This window comes from Drosophila bipectinata, chromosome 3R, assembly GCF_030179905.1.
Source record: "Drosophila bipectinata strain 14024-0381.07 chromosome 3R, DbipHiC1v2, whole genome shotgun sequence".
NCBI classification, from domain to species: Eukaryota; Metazoa; Arthropoda; class Insecta; order Diptera; family Drosophilidae; genus Drosophila; species Drosophila bipectinata.
The window spans coordinates 26,450,142-26,461,078 of NC_091739.1; positions in this window are offsets into that span (position 1 = coordinate 26,450,142).

A 10,937-nucleotide genomic window follows, 5' to 3' on the forward strand; every position below is an offset into this window, starting at 1 on the left:
TATTTATGGTATTTTTCGGCATACATATTAATCGATTTGGTTTGCTTGACTTGCAACTTAGAGCTAGACAAAGGTTTAAGTTTCACTTAGCGCTTTCAAGGGTTCCTTAGTAAATTCGAAAGTGGGAGAGCAAGAGGTACAAAAGAGCCTTACATACAGTGTTTGGGTTGTTTACTATTAGGTTTTCGTCGATACATGACTTTGCCATTTAGCTTACGTCTAAAAACTTGGTAGTTTCTGTTTCCGTTTCCATTTCCATATCCGCTTCGATAAATCGTTCCAATATGTACTTTTTGGTAATTTTTTCTTAGCTGATATTTTAAGTTTTAAGGGGTTGCAGTTCCAAGCCCCCTCTATTTTTGCTATTTATTTACATAATTTGATTTCGAGTTTACTCGAACTTACGTGGCTAAAGGGGTACAGTTTACACAACGCAATCCATCTTAAGGTACGAAATAGTAAAGCAAAGGTACAGAATTCCCATGGCTCAGCAATGTTAGTGTGTGACTTTGTGTTTCTCTGGCTGAGTGTGCGTGATATGTGGCTGATGTTTGGTAATTAATAATTCAAAACTTTTCTGATATGCTTCAAAGACGCTAAACTGTGGTACGCTCAGGACAGCGGTGATGCGGTGGATGGTGGGGCCCGCTGTGCTAGTGGCTCCTCTGGGGCCCAGGGAGGCTGACTTTTCGGAAAAATGAGGCAGCACTTGCTGCAGCAGCTGCAGTGCCTGGACGACATTTGATGCGAAAATACAGCTCAACTGTGACCCCGGGGGATCGGGTATATACAGCCACTAATGCCCCGGATTTTCCGCACCATCCAACTCGGTTCAACTCGTTGCAACTCGGTGCGGTTGAGCTCAGCTCGGTTGAGGGAATGTGTCAACTTTTGCGTCGATTGTATGGCCATTAAACTATGTCGCAGCATTGGCAGTTTTGTAGCCTAACTTAGTGCGGCTGCTGTTGCCTACACTCGAAAAAATCTTATCAAGGTTATTGTCATGTTCCGATAAAATCGTTCTTAGTTTGAATAAAGTATTTGCCTGCCTGGCTTTAGCCTTTTGCCAAGATGATGTGACCTTTTCTTAAAAACCCAACATTTTTCCGAGTGTCCTTTATTCCATATTCGAATATGTCAACCATTTTTCGACATTTGACAACGCCTCGTTATCTCCTCTATGCCAGAAGCCAAAGTTTTATTTCTGCCTAAAAATTGCCAGAGTCACCCATGGAGGATACAGCAGAGGAGTGGGAAAGTTGACCCGGGCTGACAGCTTCAGCACTTAATGCAGCTAAGCCAGCTGTCAGTTGCAATAAAATCGGAGACTTTTCCGACTGCATTCTACTTTGCCAACTGGAAAGAAAAGGCACAAAGGCGGAGAGGTCAACGAGGGGACGGAGAGGTCGATTAGATAATTTGTTGATGCCACTCAGGACTAGGTCATTGTGAATTAATGGCCTAGACGCCGAGTTCGTTTGGCAAAAATTAATTTGATGGCTAGGCTGCGGTTCGGTTCGCATTTGTTCACTATTTATTTTATCAACAGCCTTTCCTTTAATTTGTGCCTGGTTTATTCATGCGATTCTGAAGCACTGAAAACAATTTTTTGTTCTCTGTGTTTCAGTGTTCACGCAAAACAAATTTGCCAGAATTTATTTAAGCGTGCAAACAAAAGTGTGGAAAATGGACTGCATCTGCGAATACATGGATTCAGGGATAAACAAATGGATGGATAGATGGATGGGCTGGATGGATGGATGGGCGGGCAACTGGCTGTTTGGTGGGCGTGTCAGAGTGAAAATCGCAGCATGTTTCACGGCAATCACTCGGAGCATTGTTTGCACTGTTCCGCTTTTATTTTCGCTGCAACAACAGAATCAGAAAGAAATAAAAAATGAAAGCTCTGGCAAAACTCAAAAACGAGTAAAAGGGGAGGGGGGCGTCGCAAATATTAAGTAAACAAAAGGCGAAAGCTAAAAAGAGGTGGGGCTGGATGGACTAAGAAGGCGGGTGCGGATGTGAAAAGCCTTTCGCCATTTCACTTTTCATTGCGTGCCGTCGTAAAATGAAAAGTAGTGCAAAATATTTGAACGGAATCTATGTCAGCAGTTTGCGCTGACGCAGCTCGTAAAAAGTGTGGAGCCTCGTAATTTTTATGCCACTAGCTGCTGAAAAACAGCTCGAATTACAGTCGAGTGGCAGCTTTCAGCTTCCTCTTCACGTTTTCATTTTCTTCCCGAAAAATGGGAAACTACACAGCTGCACTTTCCGTTTTCCTTCATTGCATCACAGAAACTGATCTAATTAGGTTGTGGTCCTCAACTGAAAGAGACACGGTCCGATGAAAGACTGCAGAGAAAGTTTACAATAATGATTATTGATTCTCGGGGGCGCAATTCATAAACTCATAAAGTTTCCTCACAGTTTCTGCTGTCAAAACATTTTTGCGGAGCAAAGATATTTTTTAATTGTTTTGTCATTGGACGGGCAATAAGTGGAATTATTTGTTACCCAAGGGAACTCAATAAGCTTACATATAGAGATCTTAATAAGATATACTCTTTAAGGAAATTGTCGAAGGCACTAAAATATAAACAATAATAATTCAGAATAGAGTATTGGTATAATTTATTTCCCTTTCAATGGAGACCAAAATGACCTCTCTGTAGTCCTTAACCAAAATGACCCTTGTGCTATTGAAGCCTTTGACCAAACTATAAGTTTATTTATTTGTTAGCAGTTTCCTGGGAGGAAAAATAAATGAACCCTGATATATTGGCGGTGCAACAAGCTGCCATCAAATATACATTTCCCATTGAATGAGGTCAGTTGATTAATGAGCGATGCTTACGGGAGCAAACAGCCACAAGAAAAGTCAAGGAAGGACCCTGATTTATGTGAGGGTCTGAGCCGGAGACTGATGGCCACTCCGCTGACCAGCAGCGGCGGGTGGCCAACGTTTCCGGACAAAAGTCAAGCGGACTTTGCGCCTAAGCCCGGCCTAATGAAAACGAAAATGAGAGCCAATGTTAAACGCTTTAAAAATCCTGGCAGCTTAATGGCCAATTAGCGCAACAAAAGGACACACGCTGACGGAGAGATGGGACAGATGGGGCCTGGGCCTAGATTTCAATAAAGCGAAGGATACACGGAGTCCTTCGCCTTCGACTAATGGAGAAGAATGGAAGTGGCTTCGGTGGCGCATAAATTACAATTAAGTGTAATTAATCATTGCTGAGTGGCCCGGCGGCACTTCGCCATCGACATCATCGTCTAGTGGCCTGTCCGGCGGAGGAGTGTCTTGGCCAATTCAGGAGGCAACACAATTGCCGGGAGCGGACCAGCCGCCGTTTGTTTGGCCCTTGTCTTGTCCTGTTCCCATCCGAGTGCTCCAATGATTGGTTAGCCGCAGTTGCTAAGTGGCCAAGCAACAATGGGAACTGGACCAGCTGCACTACTCCAGGGCAACAGTAAGGATAACAGAAACAGGATTTTCACTTCCCAGAGCAGGTGACTTACATCTCAACACCTTTTGAATCCTTATTGTTGAGTGGTTATCCCACATGTTCCTAGGAATTTTCAACCAAAATTGCCAAGTTTCCGACTTAATAAATTGACATTTCAAAGAATTTTATTTACATTTTAGCAATAAACTAAATTCTATGAACAATTTTAAAATCCTTTCGCCATTGAAGACTAAGTTGCTGAAAGAACAGCTTTTCACAGAAAATACTTTTTTTTTAAATCAAGCTTAATCTGAAACTCATTTGTTATCATATTTTCAATTACGAGCCTTAACACTTAAAGCTTCAAAAAGAACAATTTATTCTAGACCTTTCGAAAAATTGGGGGAAAAAGGGGAAAACCGTTTAATAAATAATAATAATTCCGAGGGTTATCTGGCCATGCAGAGAATAGACTCGGCCGCAAACTATTTTTGTCGTGGGCCCGTTTGCGTACCCTCAGCCGCCGGAGGGTTAAGAGGCGAAAGGTGAGGAGGATGGCCAGAAAGGCTGGGGGAAATGGCTCATGTCTGCCCCTCCTGGCCGATGTCCGGCAGGACGTTCTGCACTAGTTGGCCAAGGCAAAAGGCAAATCAATGAATGGAAATGAAAGAGGATGAAATACATGGCAGAAGCGAGAGGAGGGAAACATGAAGGAGGAGAGGGAGTGGGAATTGGGAGCAAAGAGAGAGGAGAGAGTGTGCTCCATCAACGGCTCGTTCAGTTGGAAAAGTTATTGCGCCAGAAGTAATTCTATAAAGAAAGCTGTCAGCCTCTATGCCTCTCTTTCTCTCTTCCTCTGGCCTTCTCTTTCTCTGGACAGGGCACTGTCTCTTTCTGGCCGCCCTGACCTGGGAATTTGCCTATTCGATATGAGTATTTCAGTTTTTAGCTTCCATCGAAACTTTCGCTATTTCTGGTCCTCGAAAAATCCATTCGCATATTGGGGAGGATGGAAGGGTCTCTATATATATCCCTATATATAGCTATATCGGGAATCGATTTTCAGGCTATTTGCCAGGCAGTCAACGGCTATTTGCGGTCTCGTCCAGCGAGTTGAAGAACCGTTAACGAGTTGGCCAAGAGAGAGATGTGGTTTCAGAAAAATTTATTGCCAAAAATCATATTTTAAATAAGAAAACAAATTTATGCACAAGAAAACATTACATTAACATTAGCAAAAGTTTATTTAATAAATAGTTGTATTTATTATAAAGTTTAATTTTTTAATTTTATTAAGAGTATATATTTTTAATAAATAGTTATTTTTCTCTGTGTAGAATATTCGATTACCAGCATCGAAAAGGGTTTCGTCTATAGGGACTCCCCGTGACGAATTGTTTTTTGGGAAATACGAGTTTTTTTTTAAAATAAGCTTAATTTGATTAGTTGGGTTCATTCGTTCACATAGAGAGACAGATTTTTAGGCAAAAGGAGAGAAAGAGACGGACAGATGAATCGGAAAAAGAGGGAAAACAGAGACAAAGGACACTCCAAAAGTAAGCATTGTCAGGAGCTGTGAGAAGTTTCCAAAATTGATTTTTCCTTCAACAGTTTTATTTGCCGACATAATTTAATAATAAACTTTGGCACTTTTAGCCATAACAGAGCAGAACCGAACGGACGAGGAGTGAAGAGCTGGACGAATCCAGGAAGACGAGAGTGGGGCGAAAGGACGAAGGACTCTGGGTCGCTCAGTGAAGCTTGAAATTTATGTTCACGCCTGCATTGTTGCCTCGCAGCTCTAGCAGGACACTTTTCCCGATCCACCCAGAAGCCCCCCGTAGCCCGCCGTCATGGCACACTTTCCCTCCAGCGGGCAGCTGTCAGGAGCACACGAGCACCGCTGAGAGCTCTGGTTTTGGCCTGGTTTTTAGTCCAGTCCGAATTCGACTTTAATTGGAAAATCAGGCAGCATCGGAAAATACGATAGCAACGGGGAAAGAAACAATATTTTAACAAATAAATTACGTTTGAAGTGCTCGTTCTGTTATTGTTCCATTTGCGGGCAGTTCTGGTCCAGCCAGTTTTTGCCTTTATCCAAATATTTGTCAATTAATTAAACGTCGCAAACGAGGGTGCTAATGGCTGTGGTGACAGGTTTTAAGTTCAATCTAAAAATCCAAATAAATCATTGGGAAAACGCAAAAGCTCTTTTGCAATTTATGCAACAATTTTGTAATTATTATTTTCATTATTCATATTTGTTTGCATTTTTTCTAACGACACTTTTAATTAAATTTTCTCACTTATAATTCCATAGCTTGATTTTCACAACTAAATATTTTATTTATACAGAAATAGAATTAGAGAGAGCAAAACTGATTTAGTGCAAAGAAATAAATGTCAAAATTAATTGTGGCCATTCAAAGCTGACTCACAGTTAAGTATATATTAAATTTTTGATGACCAGACTTTAAGCTTTCAAAAGAAGGGGACACACTTAAGTATTTCTATTTACACTTAATACTTCGTAGCCTTATTTAGAAGTCAGAAATTCTTAGAGTTCTTTAGATCAATTAACACTTGGGGCTCGACATTCCTGGCTTGTTTTTCACGTGTTCTTCGCCAGCTTAAAAGGCGACATTCTTAAAGCCTCATCAAATATGCGGGTTGTCAGGAAAAGCCTTTCCGCCACCTTGGGGAAAGCAGCAGGAAGAGACACAGAGCCACCCACAAACCAACCCTCCAGCGGACCGCCAACGATGCCGGCGATGAAGAAGTAATTCAATTTGGGTTTAAAATTGCAAACTGCAGACGGCGGAGGATGTCAAGGCGACAGGACCTCCGCAAAGGGTGTAGGCAGGCCTTCGTTGGATGTGGCATGTAGATGGGTAGTCGGAGGACTCTGGGGCATTTTTCTTAATTAAAATGCATCGCATGTGGGGGCCGAAGGTATAAAATCGATTGAGTGGAGCTTAAATCACTTGCTACTTGTCGACGGGGATCAATCGAAAAGGGATAAGGATAAGCAGCGGCAGAAGCAGGAGGAGGAAGAAGCTTTCGGAGTGGATTAAATAATGGTTATTGTAAGTAATGACCGTGGCACAAATGGAAAGCCTACCAATTTATTCGATATCATTTATTCAGGAACTTTTGCATTTAATTGAATTCGTTTTCCAATTAAATAACCACAACTGAGAGAAACTGACATAAACCCCAAAAAGCCGAGTGCATTATGACAAAAATAATTTCAAGGCTGAGGCTTTCGAAACTCTTTTCCATTTTGCATTTCGGGTTTTTGGGCGCACAATGACTTGAATGGGACTGGGGCACATAATTTTAATTGCATGTTGCAGGTGGCGAAGTGGCAGGATTCCGGGGTATTGGAGGAGGGACGTATCTGGGAAATCTATCTAAACTTTGCCTGCATTTGTTATTGTTGCATCGCTGGAAAAAGTTTTGCCTGCACAAAGTTTTTCAACCCCGCCCCCGATTCGACGACAAAAAGACGTGCGCACAACGGTGGGGAAAAGTTTTTGTGGGAAGAGAAGCAGGGTCGGGCTGCCAAGAAGCTGGAAATCAAATGAAAGTTACTGGCCGAAGACTTAGCGGCAGCTTAAAGCACTTTAAGTTGCCAAATGTCAAAGATTGCGTATACGCAGTGCTGTCCGTGGTGCGTTTGAGGTTAAATGTCAAGTTCATTGCAGCTATATCCTCACAGAATAGGCAGGCGGCCAAATATGAGTTACAATGCATTGGGTCAAGGAGTCAGAAGATAGAACGCACACTTTAATAGAATAAAATATACTTTAGTATAGATAAAATAGTATATTTATTTAAAGTGTATTTTTCTATCAGGAGCGCCAACTTCATACTTCATAGCCACCCAGGAAATCATACTTCCCTAAATGTTTTCGCTAATTTGCCTATGGATGTATGTATGTATGTATGTATGTGGCCGGGTGTAAGCACGAAAAGAAATTGTGATTAAAATTGTGTTTTTATGATCCATTGAGGCGTGACTGGGGCCGAGAGCGGCATTAAGTTAGAGCCTCCGGGCCTAACGTATAAATTAGCACGCCAAGCGATGTCGGCAATAAAACGTTTTCGCGGGCATACGTTGCGTATACGCAATGTTGCGGATGCGGAATGCGAGCTCAGCCTAAAAGTAGGCTACAAAATGACACGCGCCAAGAAAAGATTCTGTTTACGGGAAAGAAGGGCCGAACACGGAAAAAATAGAAGGCAGCCTGTGTGTAAGCCAAAACTGCTGGAATTTGTGGAAAGTCGTAAAGCAAAATAAACACTGCCAGGCGTAAAAGTTATAAAAATGCCAAAATATAGCTAAAGTTAAGCCAAGCGAGGCGCGCAAGGATAAAAAGTTTTCCAGCCAACTGTTGATAGTTGGCGGAGCTTAGAGGGTGTGCCAGTCCTTTAAAAAAAAACTCAAAATCAGCGAAGCAGGAAAATTCGTTTGGCTTGCCAGCTATCCACTCAGCCAACCATTCAACCATCCATCCAGCCATCCATCAATCTATCAATCAATCAATCAGTCAGCGAGTAAGAGGACCCGGAGCAGTCAACGGCCAAATGGAAAGCGACCGCTTGGAATTCTCTTTGGCAATCAACTTGCAATTTATGCGAAATGTTGACATTTATCGTTTGACTTTTTCGGCGTCAGATTCGTTTTTCAGCTGAAATTCAGCTTTTAGTGCAGTGTTTGCCAAAAAGTTTAGCACTAGCCTAAAGGGGGAAATCCGAACAAATGTACAAACAGATTTTAAAGAGGGCTCAAAGGATTGCCAATTGAACATAAAATATATGCCATGCATTATGTAAGCACCGGATTAGCCAGATGGCTGCCTCAAAACGGATTGCCAGCTGGAAGGTTATTTTCCCAAGCCAGCCAGCCGGCAGACGACATGAAATATGGGAATAGCTTTTACGAGTAAGCAAGGCAAAAATAACCATACCATATATATTTATTTTTGGTGGTAACCTAAGCCAAAAGTCAAACAAATTCCCCCCATTGGAAATTAAAAACTTAACTTGATTGTTGGTAAATATTTGCCAAATGCTCTTTTGTGTTATTTTTAAATTGAACACGTTCAGTTAACTGAACTTTTTCTGGATCCTAGTGTTTGCACAAAAAATGTAATTGTTTGTTGTTGGAGAAGCTGTTCTACGCTTTTTTAATGATTTTCTGTGTGTATTGGTTTTTTTGTGGGAAATAATTGAATTGCGAAAGCAATTACGGAAAATCTGTTTGTTTAAGCGACAAGGCAAGTCGAGTCTTTCAAGAAAATCCATACTGTTGGGGAATTCCTTATTTTATCCTTCGTAACTTGAGTAGGGTAGTGCGTTTTTTGCTCGGCGATTATGCTAATGAAAGTACATGTTCAACTTGCCCGGGTTCGCTTAGCTTTTTCCGAGAACCATGACATAGACAGTGCACTTTGGAATCCTGGTCACGTAGGCATCTAACATGAATCTGGCTAATACAATTAGAACCAGACAACCAGAGGATGGGTAACGCAAAAATGAAAACGCCAGCTATCGCCTTTCAGGCTGTCAAATGTTTCAATTAAAACCCGCGAAAATCAAAAGCCGAAAAAGCCTTATAACCTTTGCCAAAGACAAAAGGATCGGAAATAGTCGCAATCACCGAATCGCCTTTAGCGAATCAGAGATGAACAAAAGGGAAAGACAGGGCAAACAGGAAGTCCTATAAGGAGAAAGAAAAACAAAAGAAATCCTTTCGGGCATTATCTTAATTATGCAAAGCCGAATCGAAAGAGTTATGGTGAGATATCTTAGCCCTTCACTGAACAAGTATTGGGGGAAAGTTCAGCCACTTGAGGCAAGTGCCAATAATTGTATTTCAGAGGTTAAAGGGATTGAAATCGAAGGGCTTCCTCTTAAAGCGTTTTCGGTGTGGTAGCTTAAGTATAATTGATGATTTATTTCAATCAATATTTGAATGTACCCAGAATTTCTACATAATGGATAAAGGCTAAGGAACGCCACTACCACAAACATTTATCATGACAAATTCCAAAGTCAAAGTCAATGGCGGTGCCCCAAAAAAATCCAAATGGCAATAAGAAGGCTGTTTTTTTTTTAAGAGTTATGGTGTGGGATATCGTGTGTACCACATAAAACCTTCTTTTTTTCCCAGGCGATACATTTCAAGCCTTTCAAGCCATCGAGGAACTCGCGACACGTGCGAATTTCATGTCGAAGTTGAAGCTGAAGCTGAAGCCGAAGTTGAAGTTGAATTGATTGCGTGCCAGTTGTGGCAATGACGATTTGTACGCGCCAATGGGCGGAGTTTAATGGGAGATGGGCGGTGGGGGGCGTGGCTCTCGATAACAAATGCCGTTTCGCTTTTGTACTGCGTATTGTAATTAAAATGACGAAAGCAGCGCCAAAAGTTTTAATAAACTGCCAAAATAAATACGAAAAGCGGAGCGCGCGAAAGGGAAACGAATAAACAAAGACTGAAAAAGTTGTAAGCGGATTGCCTGGGATAGGAAGGGGTTGCCCAAAGAGGAAGGATTGCAAGGGGGCGCCATAAGTACTTTGTATTAATAACAGAACCGAAAAGGACTTGAAATGGGAGCAGGACTGAGACGCTTTCTGGGCCAAGAGCTTTGGCATCCGCAAATAAGTGGAATTGAAACTCGAGTGCCGAAAGGGGTGAAGCGGCATCAAAATAGGGACTAAGGATCACTGCACAAAAATATTGCATCTATACGGGCTTAATAAAATATATATTTATAAAATTAAGAATAAATTAAAGTTTGTTTTTCATCTAAAAAGATTAATTTAATGCCCTAATTGACCCATTAAGCAAACGAATAAATATAAAAGTACCATTTTTCTTCTCTGCAGGCATAATTTTTCATTATGGCGTGAAGAGCAAACTGTTTACATTTGTTTTCCACAGCCTGCCAGCCGAGTAAGACGAGACACTCAGGATGTATTCAGGACACTCGGTGGGAGAAGACGAGAGGAACGATGCCAGGGGCAACATGTTCATTATGCCGCCGGCTGAAATCTATAGCCACGACTTTGTTTTTGCAGGTGCGGCTCATTAAATCACCTGGTAATCAGAATATTCCCCCAAAAGGAGTAACCTCACGACTGTTATTGTTTTTGTTTTCACTCTCTGCGCTCGGCTCTCGGCTGTGGTGTCAATCACAGTTGGCCTAATTAACATTGGGAGCTGCCATTGTGGCACAGATTTCAGGCCATAAATTCAAATCAGTCTGCAAACTTTGGCCATAAAAACTCGCTATCATCGGCGGCACTTGAACTAAAACATAACATTTACTATAAAAGAGGGTCCAACACCATGCTGGCGAGGGACAGGAATGGGTTTACAGAAGGGCATTTGTGCCCCGTGCTCGTAATAATAACAACAATAATCATTTTGCATGATTTACGAGTGCAGCTGGCAGCCACTCTGCCTGCTTTGTTGCTGCT